This window comes from Trachypithecus francoisi, unplaced genomic scaffold, assembly GCF_009764315.1.
Source record: "Trachypithecus francoisi isolate TF-2019V2 unplaced genomic scaffold, Tfra_2.0 Lachesis_group0, whole genome shotgun sequence".
Lineage (NCBI taxonomy): Eukaryota > Metazoa > Chordata > Mammalia > Primates > Cercopithecidae > Trachypithecus > Trachypithecus francoisi.
Genome location: NW_022681453.1, coordinates 93943619 through 93955245, shown reverse-complemented (window position 1 = coordinate 93955245; position 11627 = coordinate 93943619).

Sequence of the window (11627 nt, the reverse complement as noted above, 5' to 3'; positions counted from 1 at the left end):
ATATTGCTGAATATTATTTTATTTTATGTATGTAGTGCAATGTATCAGCTCACCTACTGAAATACATCATAGTTGTTTCCAGTTTTTCGCTATTGTGAATAAAGTATTATAGCCTTAACATGCAAATTTTTGAGAGAACATACATTTTAAATCAAAGAACTTCAGAATGTGATTGTTGGCTCTTACGGTAAGACTTCATTTATTGCTTAAGATACTGAAAAACTGCTTTCCAAAATTACTATACTAATTTGTATTCATACAAGCAATAATTGAAAGTTTCTGTTGTTTCACATTCTTTCAAAAATTGGAGTTTTCAGCTATGTATATTTTCAAAAGTGATGTCTTATTATTTCAATACACATTTTCATAATGAAAAATAATAATGAACGTATTTTTATATGCTTGGTTGCCACCTACATTTCTTTTTTGGTATGGTGTATGTTGAGATCTTTTGTTAATCAAATTGGATTTATTATTTCCTTATTGTTGATATTTAAGAAGTCTTTGTATATTTTGGATTCAAGTAATATCTCAGATATATAAATTGCAAAAATTTTCTCCTATCTTATGACTTGTCCATATTTTTAACTGTGTTTTGTAGAGCAAAAGTTTTAATATTAATAAATCCAGTACTATATATATATATATATTCTTTTTTGTGGATTATACTCTTGGTGTTTTATCTTAAAATATCATTAAGTCTAGGGTCATATAGACTTTATCCTAGTTTTTACTGTAGATGGTCTGTATTTTTGACTTTAACATGATGTCTTCAATCTATCTGAAATAACTTTTATTTAAGGTCTAAGGTCTAAGGTCTGTTTCTATGTTCTTTTTTTTTTTTTTTTTTCTGAGAAATGTCCAACTGTACTGACACTGCTTTTGAAAGACTATCTTTTCTTCATTGCATTGTTTTTTCTCTTTTGTCAAATATCAGTTGGCCATATTTGTCTGGGTCTGGTTTTGGACTCTCCATTCTATCCCAATGATCTGTATCCAAATTTGGTATATACTTTCACTGACATTATGTTGTTGTTATTATTGTAGTTTTATATTAAGTGTTATAATAAGTCTCGAACTTAGGTACTATGAGTTCTCAACTTTTGTTCTTCTTCAGTATTGTGCTAACTATTCTTAGTGTTTTATGTTTTGACATTAATTTTAAAATCAGTTTTTGAGTGTCTACAAAGTAGTTCAATGGATATTGTTTGGGGATGCAATAGATTATATAGATCAGGTTGAGAAATGATACCTCAACAATATTGTATTTTCCAATATATGGAAAATAAATAATGCTTATTCCAAACCATGGACAATGAATAATGGTTATAATGGTTCATTTCTTTAAATCTTTTATTTGTTTCTTCAGTGCATTTTATTTTTCTACAAAAAAAAAACAAAAAACTGTGACATTTTGTTAATCTTACCTATGTCTCTTTTTTTTTCAGTGACATTGTAAATGGTACTATTAAAATTTTTCAAATCTATTTTTTATTCCTGGCATATAAAAAAGGAATGAGTTTTTGTATATTGACTTTAGAAATCAACAAACTTGTAGTTTCAATATAGGTTGACATAAAGTTAAAATATTTCTTAATAATACTATTAAATTTTGTGTACTTTTGACTTTTGAAAGTACTCTTCATTTTTAGGACATTTGGATAAATAGTTCATTAAAATTCCATGAGTTACTGTTTAGTACAGACTCTTGCACAATACTTTAAAACTTTTGTCACTAAGTGTATTTCTTTGTTGAAGGGCTCAAAATACACATTAATGGGTGATGCAAATTTACATTTAAATTATTGACATTAAGTTCACCAAATATGATTCAGGTCAGCCTCCAACATTTTTAGAGCAAGTCACAGGCTCCTGTATATTAACTTTATGTCTAGTGACCTTGTAAATTCATTAGTTAGCCCTCTTTTTTTTTTTTTTTTGTCTGTTGTTTCTTTTTTAGATTATTTGGGGTTTCTCCATAAGAGATCTTGTCATCAATGAATAGTTCTGACTATGGTCTTGTTTATCAAATACTGACTTTTGTCTTACTGTATTAGCCAAGACTTTTTATATTATGATTAAAAGTAGTGTAGAAAGAAGAAATCCTTGCTTTGTTCCCTATTTTTAAAAGATAAGTGTTTATTTCTCAACATTTACTATAAAGTAAGCTTGGATTTTGTTTTGTTTTTTATATATTCCCTTTATTAGGTTGAGAAACTTTCCTGTTAGTCCTAGTTTTGGAGTTTTTTCATAAAAATGTGTTGTAACTTGTTAAATAATTTTTGTGCATCTGTGGATAGTACATACTTTTTCTTCATCAGTCTGATAATACGATGTTCACAATGACTACTCACAAATGTTGACCCAGTGTTGCATTTGTGGAATAAACTCAATTTGGTTTTGATATAATATTATTCTTTTTATGTATTGCTAATATTTATTAATATCTTATTGAAGATTTTCACATCTATGTTCATGAGAAAGAATGGGCTGTTGTTTTCTTGTTATGACGTATTTTATGGTGATAGTATTATAACGCTGGCCCCATAAAATGAGTAAAAAGTGTTACTTTTTCTTTTTGTTTTTTCTTTTTTTGAAGAGATGGAGGAGAACTGCAATTATTTTTTCTTCAAATGTTTGGTAGATTGCACATGTAAAGCCTTTGATCCTGGTAAGGTTTTGTGTTGTTTTTTGTCTTTGGAAAAGTTGATATTATATTAAAATTATATTACAAATACATTAGCTATTTCCCTTTTTTTTTTTTTTTTTTTTTTTGAGACAGACTCTGGCTCTGTTGCCCAGGCTGGAGTGCAGTGGCCGGATCTCAGCTCACTGCCAAGCTCCGCCTCCCGGGTTTACGCCATTCTCCTGCCTCAGCCTTCCGGGTAGCTGGGACTACAGGTGCCCGCCACCTCGCCAGGCTAGTTTTTTGTATTTTTTTTTAGTAGAGATGGGGTTTCACCATGTTAGCCAGGATGGTCTTGATCTCCTGACCTCGTGATCCACCCATCTCGGCCTCCCAAAGTGCTGGGATTACAGGCTTGAGCCACCGCGCCCGGCCAACTATTTCTCTTAATGCAAATTTTAATAGTTTGTGTGTTCCAAGGAACTCATCAATTTTATCTTTGCTATTAATTTTTTAAGCATAGTTACTTATAGTATTAACTTTTTAAAATGCCTATGAAATTATTAGAAATGACATTCATTTTTTATATTGGTGGCTTATGCTTCCTCTTTTATTTTCTTATTCTGTTTTTTAGTTTATTAATTTTCTTAGTCTTTTTAAAGAATCACATTTTGGTTTTCATGACTCATTTTTTTTTTATTCACAGGTTATTTGGTATGTTATTTGGTATAATTTCAAAATTCTTGGGAATTTTTTTAGTTTTCCTTGTGTTACTGATTTGTAGTTTAATTTTACTGCACTCTGAGGTTTCTATTCTTTCAAATATGAGTGGTGTCTTTTATGCCACAGAATGTGTTCCATCCTGGTGAATGCTGTATGCAAAATGGAGTTGAATGTGTATTCTACTGCTGTTGATGGAGTATTCTAAAAATGTCAATTAAGTCAACTGATTAATGGTACTGTTTAGGTCCTTTGTATACTTATTTAATCACTGCCTCCTTGATTTATTATTGACTGTACTGGTGGACTTATACCTCCTTTCAGTTCTCAGTTTTTGCCTCAGGTATGTTGATGTTCAATTGTTACAGTCTCACACTTTTGGGAGTGCTTTGTCTTAAGGTAGTATCCTTGACATAGTTATTTCAGTTTTCACTTGTTTTGTTTTAGTGTTATTGTACTGTCTTCATCCCTTTATTTTTAACCTTTCTGAGTCTTTTAATTTAAATTGGCTTTTTAAAATAAAACATATAGTTGGGTCTTTTTTGTTGTTGTTGTTGTTTCAACACTAACCCTCTCTGTTTTGATTGGTATGTTGTTTTCGTGTGTTTAGACCATTCATATTGAGAGTTGTCGTGACAATTAGATTAATGTCTAACATGTTTGTAGCTACTTTCTGATTTGGGCACTTTTTGTTTCTTTTCCTCCTCTATTTCTGCATTGTTTTAATTTAATGTTTTATGTGATTTTTTAAAAGCTTTTACTATAGTTCATCATTTATTTTTTGTTTTATGCTAGACATGTTTTAACCAGTATAGGAATTATATTGAATAGGCCTTTCAAAATGAGGTTTTATATTAATCTGTCTAGTGTTTGGACTGGGTTTAATGTTTGTGGTAGTTAAATATACCAGAGGCTTCAAGTTCCTCTAATTTCCCTGTTTTTGTCTCGTCTCTTAACTTCGAGACTTCCTTATGTGCTTCTTCTCAAAAAGAATCTGCTACCTGAAACTCTTTCAGTTGAATCTGTTGTAATTATGATGTCATTATAATGATATAAAATTATATTGGTTTAGTGGTCATGTATTGGAAGGGTATGCTCCGTAATCTTTTTATGTTTCTGTGTCTTAGTAGGTCTCCTTCTCAAAACAGTATGGAAATATGTTATTTACTCTATATAATCATTTGTTTCTACTTTTTTATCCTGTCATAGGTCTCAGACTAGCCTTCCTGCCTGGGAGTTCTCCTTGCCTACTTCTGAAGTTGGTCACTGGAATGTGTTCCAAGAATGTTGAATTATTTCTGAACTTGCCATGTTTTTCTCTGTGATTAGGCCATCTGTGTTTGCTAATTTGTGCTCATTAAATTAGGCTCCTACCCTCCCACATGGGCTGAGAGATAGAGGCCCTATCTTCCATGATGGTTACATTTATTCAAATGAATGACTTCAAGGTCCTTGAGAAAGACAATATTGGGCTGTAAAACTGGCAAGAGAGTTTTGAAACAGTACATGGAAATAATGTACAATTATAAGTTTTCTAAAGTAAATTCTCTAAGAAAAAGGAAGGTCAGGAGCCAAGACAGGGAAGACCTGTCTAAAATTCAATCATGGCGAGGGGAACATAAGACTATCTTAGGGACAGGAGCACTTTGGAAGGCTGAGGGGGGCAGATCACGAGGTCAAGAGATCCAGACCATCCTGGCCAACATGGTGAAACTCCATCTCTACTAAAAATACAAAAAGTAGCTGGATGTGGTGGCATGTGCCTGTAATCCAGCTACTCAGGAGGCTGAGGCAGGAGAATTGCTTGAACCCAGGAGGCGGAGATTGCAGTTTGCAGTGAGCCAAGATCATGCCACTGCACTCCAGCCTGGCAACAGAGCAAGACTGTGTCAAACAAACAAACAAAAACTGTTTTAGTCATTTGTAAAGACAAATTGAATTAAGAACACTCTTGTACTGGACACTTAAAAATACACACACACACAACTATTTATTCAGAGTATAAAACTAAGGGATTGAAATGTCATGACTTGTATAGTTCTGATGATTCAGCTCTTGTTCCAGGCCAGGAGGCTGTCATAGCTGTGAAAGGAAAGTATCTTGGGTCCCTTCAACCTGGGAACCACTCAGGGCAAATCTGCTTCCCATTCTATTCAAAGTCATCCCTCTGCTCACAGGGATAGATACATATTCTGATTGCCTTCTTTGTAAAGACCTATCAGAAACTCAACAGAATGCAACCATCTCTCTTACCTACCTGTGACCCGGAAGCCCCCTTGCTTTGAGTTGTGTCCACTTTTCTGGACAGAACTGATGTACCTCTTACCTATATTGATTGATGTCTCATGTCTCCTAAAACATATAAAACCAAACTGTACCCAGACCACCTTGGGTAGGTGTCATCAGGACTTCCTCAGGCTCTGTCATGGTCCTCAACCTAGGCAAAATAAGCTTTCTGAATAAACTGAGAGCTGTCTGGTATTTTCCAGGTTCACTTTTTGGTAATCACCAAATGATTCTTGAGTGGAAATGCCTTTGACTTTTGACAAATCTCTAGGTGCTTGTACCAGCATGAGCTAACTTTATGACTCAAACTGTTGTATTCGAGCGAGTTAGAGAGAAACGCCACACTTTGAGACGAATTCAGGAGTCCTTTGTTAGCCGCCGACCCAGAGACGGCTAGTGCTCGAAATTCTCTCAGCCCCAAAGAAGGGGCTTGATTTTCTTCTATACTTTAGAAAGAGGAGGGTGAGGGGACTAGTTAAAACAATCTTACGGAAGTTACCCCGGCAAAATGTTAAAAGGATAAATGGTTACAGGAACGCAAACAGTTCCAGGTGCAGGGGCTTAAAATCTATCACAAGGTGATAGACGCAGGGCTTTGGACGTTATCAACCGAACACAAACGCGGGGATTCTGGGTGCTACTAACCAGGTGAATTCCTGGGAACTGCGATATAGCTTGCCACAGTATCTTACCAGTTAATTGAATTCTTGGATGTGCTGGGAGTCAGCTTGCCCAAGTTAAATCCTTGAGGAAGGAGGGTGGGTAAGGGGCTGCAAGAGAAAGAGCCAAAATGGAGTCTGTCTGGCTCTCTTAGCTAAGGGAGAGTCAATTCAGGAGGGAGAGTCAATTCAGGAGGGAGAGTCAATTCAGGTTAATACAAGTTAGGGTATCACAAAACTAATAGGACAATTTGCTGAGGCCTGAGAGCATCCCCTCCAGAGAATCCCTAAGCTCCCAAAATTTGGTCAAGATCCAAAGTTTATTTTGCTGAACAACTCCTTATTTTTTTTTTTGGAGTTTTACTTGCTTTCAACAGGAAGGCAAGTTTTCCTGCTTCCATGATTTCCGTGATGATGGAAGGCAAGTAACTCCTTTACGGAGTTTGAGTTGCTTCCAACAGGGAAGATGAATTTTTTTTTTCCTTTTTTCCTTGCTTCTAAAAATGGTAGAAAGCAGTCTACAAGCTGAGACCTGAGACCCAATACTAGGTAAGAAACTGGTTGGGATTCTGTCTTGCAAATTCTTTTTAAATGACTAAAGTTAGCATTTAACAACCAGCTGCTGTTAATTTGTCTTCACACTTAGAGCACTCAAATATCATACAATCTGTGTGATCACAGTTCATTTTGCTTAATAGTTTCATTGTTTTTTTCTGTCTTGGTCAAATCCTAAAGGAAACCCTAACTCATGGGGAACAATATCTCTGAAGTGAGAGGAAAATGGCCAGCAAGAGGAAAATAAAATTTTTAATTGTAACTACTAAAGGGGCTTTATTTACATAATTATCGGGAGAACCCACTCCCAATGTTTAAAATGAGTTCTTTTCTATTTCCCAAGCGTCTCGGCTGGGTTGAGAAATAAAGGGAAAGAGCACAAGAGAGAGAAATTTAAAGCTGGGTGTCCGGGGGAGACATCACATGCAGGCAGGATCCGTAATGTTCCCTGAGCCATAAAACCAGCAAGTTTTTATTAGTTATTTTCAAAAGGGGAGGGAATGCACAAATAGAGTGTGGGTCACAGAGATCATATACTTCACAAGGTAATAAAATATCACGAAGCAAATGGAGGCAGGGCGAGATCACAGGACCACTAGATAAGGAGAAATTAAAATTGCTAATGAATCTTCCTCCCGCATTGTCATTGATAACATCTTATCAGGAAACAGGGTTTGAGAGCAGGTAACCTGTCTGACCACAATTTATTAGGCAGGAATTTTCCCATCCTAATAAGCCTGGGAGCGCTATAGGAGACCCGGGCTTATTTCATCCCATCGGCTTCGACCATAAAAGACCGGACACCTTAAAAAGGGGCGGGCTATAGGCCTACCTTCAGGGCACATTCTCTTTCTCACGGATGTTCCTTGCTGAGAAAAAGAATTCAGCGATATTTCTCCTATTTGCTTATGAAAGAGGAGGAATATAGCTCTGTTCCTTCCCGCTCACCGGCGGCCAGTTCAAAGTTACCTCTCTTGTTCCCTGAACATCGCTGTTATCCTGTTCTTTTTTAGAGATGCCCAGATTTCATATTTAAACACACGTGCTCTACAAGCAATTTGTGCAGCTGACACAATCACTGGGTCCTGAGGTGACATTCATCCTCCTCAGCTTACAAAGAAGATGACGGGATTAAGAGATTAAAGACAGGTGTAGGAAATCACAAGGATATTCATGGGGGAAGTGATAAGTGTCCGTGAAATCTTCACAATTTATGTTCAGAGATTGCAGTAAAGACAGGTGTAAGAAATTATAAAAGTATTAATTTGGGGAACTAATAAATGTCTATGAAATCTTCACAATTTAATGTTCTTCTGCCGAGGCTTCAGTCGGTCCCTCCGTTCGGGGTTCCTGACTTCCCGCAACACATAATAAGGCCACTTTTTGCTAACCACACCAAACTGAAAGAGCAATGACTGAACTTCTGAAACAGCAGCATTTTGTCCCAGCTGAAATACAATAATGATATGTAAAGTTTTTTTTTTTTTTTTTTTTAAGAGCTCAATGGTTAAAAGCCAGCTTAATTAAAAGGTTCACATCCGAGGTGTGTGTGTATATGTATATGTTTGTATTAAAAAAGCTTTCATGTTTTGGTGGGGGTTGTTTTTTGTTCCTAAGACCTTGTCTTTTTTTTTGAGCAAATTTCTTTTTCTCAGTTGACTAAGTCTTTCACCCGATTTTTGGACTCAAATAATTATTGCAACAAAGTCTACATTTAGGGTTTTAAAGAAGAACGTAGTTTAGTCACTCAGAAATGTCTTTGTTTAAAATGTTTTAAGTGGACTGTAAAAATGTCTCTCTCTAATACCACCAGACTTTTTCTCTCTGTACCTTATGATGTAAATTTTGCTATTTGATTTTCACCTAAGTTGTTTCCTTTAATGTGCAAATTTAAGGCTATTTAGCTGACAACCTCTTAGGGTTGTGAAACAGGTTATCAAGAATCTGAAAGTCTAAGATAGGAAAAAACAACAAAAAAAGGGAAGGGTCTTTATTTGTTACTTTCTTTTATTTTATTTTGAGACGAAGTTTTGCTCTTGTTGCCCAGGCTGAAGTGCAATGGCGTAATTTCAGCTCAATACAACCTCCACCTCCCAGGTGCAAGCGATTCTGCTGCCTCAGCCTCCTGAGTAGCTGTGATTATAGCCACCCACCACCATGCCCGGTTAATTTTTTCTATTTTTAGTAGACGTGGGGTTTCACCATGTTGGCCAGGCTGGTCTTGAACTCCTAACCTCAGGTGATCTGCCCACCTTGACCTCCCAAAGTGCTGGGATTACAGGGGTGAACCACTGCTCTTGGCCAGGGGGGTCTTTATTAATCTATAAAATGTAGTTCCATTGGCATGCCTAAAATGTCTTTATATGTATTTATATGTTCTGTACAAAATATGTCACTACTAAAAACACATTAAAAAGCTCTAAAGCTCTAATTAATTGGCTTTAAAAAGTGCTTAAGTCAGATACTGAAAAAAAAAGACTAGTCCAATGCTTTTTCAATTTTACGTAACTTAAGTAAAATCTTGAGTAAATAAACTGATTTTTAAGTTTTTGGTGAAGTAATATTAGAAATGCCTTAAAAATTGGCTGCATACATCTTTGTTTGCATTTATTAATCAAGCAAATTTCATACTTATCCCTGCCAAATATTATAAAGTGTCAAAATGTGACATAGGGTATAGAAAACTATAACCCAGCCCAAAACAGAATGATATTTACTTTTGTAATTTTTAATAAATAAGACACTGATATAGGTTTAATAAAAATAACTGCATCTTGAAATTAGTAAGATTACCAGAACTTCTAATCCTGTGGCTTTAGGCGGTCTGGTTCACAGATAATAAGGAGGTTTTTTGGGAAAGGACTGTTACAGTTTTTGATTCAGAACTAAACTATAAACTAAGTTCCTCCCAAAATTAGTTCAGCCTAAGCCCAGGAATGAACAAGGACAGCTTGGAGTTTCACAGCAAGATGGAGTCAGTGAGGTCAAATCGTTTTTTACTGTCTCAGTTATAATTCTGCAATGGTGGTTTCATAACTTTAAATCATAACTATCACAGTTTCCATAAATAATCTAGGTAAACAATTAAAATTAAATAATGAGGCAAATGTAATGAGATAAATACTTGTAGACAAACTGGTCATAATTTAGAATGTAAAGCTATATTAAATTAAATGATAGATATTTTATTATTTGGGTATTTTTCAACAAATGTATATTGTAGAAAAACATTCTTGTTGCTAAAAAAAGTGTGTCCTTTCTTTAAAAAAAAAGTGATCAAGTTTTGTCTAATTCAAAGCTTATTTAAAGTTTACATATAAAATAAGGTAAAAGGAAGCAGGACTAAAACAAGATGTAAATCAAGGTGTAAAAATAAGGTTTTTTGAGTTAAAAAAGCTTAAAGAAAAATAATTTTATATAAGAAAGAATCTTTTATGGTAAAATTTAGTCCTAAAATTAAATAACTGCTTGTTTAAAAAGGAGGGATGTTCAGGACAAACCAGAAAGTCATATTATTATTAAGTTTTGGTTTACTTAGAAAAAAACTGAGATAATTTTTTTTTAACTAAGGTTATTACATCCAAGTGTTTTCCTGTATGTGTGTTTAAAGTCCTTATAACATTGAGTTAGAGGGCTTTAACTCCTGTATCTAAAAAGGACACCAAGTCCTGCTAAATCTTAAACCCTGAAAGCAATTAGAGCATCATCTTCAGGCCCATAGAAGATGCCAATCAAAACAAACTTCATTCCTGAGACACAGGGCAATAAATTAAAGCTGTTCAACTCCTCAAGGCCCAGGGACTATCACTGAAGAGCTGGGCTCGTCAGATTCAAAGGGCTGATTTTGAAAGACTATTAGACCTAGTTCAGTTTCTCTATAAATTAATCATTAATGCCAAAGGCACACTAATGCAAAACCAGTATATGGACCCCTGTGTCAGAATAACAAGGTTTTCTTGAAGCATTAACCAGCTCTTTAATAAAGGTTATAAAAGGCTTATGGAAGTTATATTTTATAATTAATTTAAATCTTATAGATTGAAAATTTTGAAAAACAAATGTAATTGACCTCATTTCTTTTTTTTTTTTTACGGCTTCTTGTTTAGAAAATTAAATCTCCTCTCTCAAAGGATGAAGGTTTTTGCTTTTTCTTTTTTGAAATAAATCCTTGAATTATCACTTTGGTTAAATAAATGACTTTATAATGACCTGTAATCCTATTTTGTAATATTAAGTGTTTTAAACCTTTTATATTTGACAAACTTTCCAAAATCAAATTATAAGTTATGTATTTTCCTAAGCTAATTAATACTTTAATATATTCAGTTCCCCTAAAGTCCAAAAATGACATAATTTGGCTTATTTGGTATAAAAATTACACAGGAAGCATTGTCAAATATGAAATGGTGTTTGGTTTTCTTTGGGATGTATTTATATAAATATGTTACTGGCATATGTTCCAAAATTATGGGAAACTCCTGTAATTCTAATATAACTTAGTGTACATTATCAGTAAAAATCAAAATTGTTATGTTAAAATTATTGAGTGCCACAGAGGTAACAAATTTCCTTGTCAATTGTCTTTTGACTATGGCTGCCTTAAAACTGTTTTTTCATCAATGGACAATTGTTGTCTTGTTTGGTCCTCTTCAGAAGGTGGCTTTATAATCAGCTATAAAACTCAAACAGGTGCTCTTAAATTCAGGTTTCTGATAACTTTGGAGATTGTGATACCACAATAGAGGATAAACTTTCAGGACTCATGGAGAGCTAAAATATTT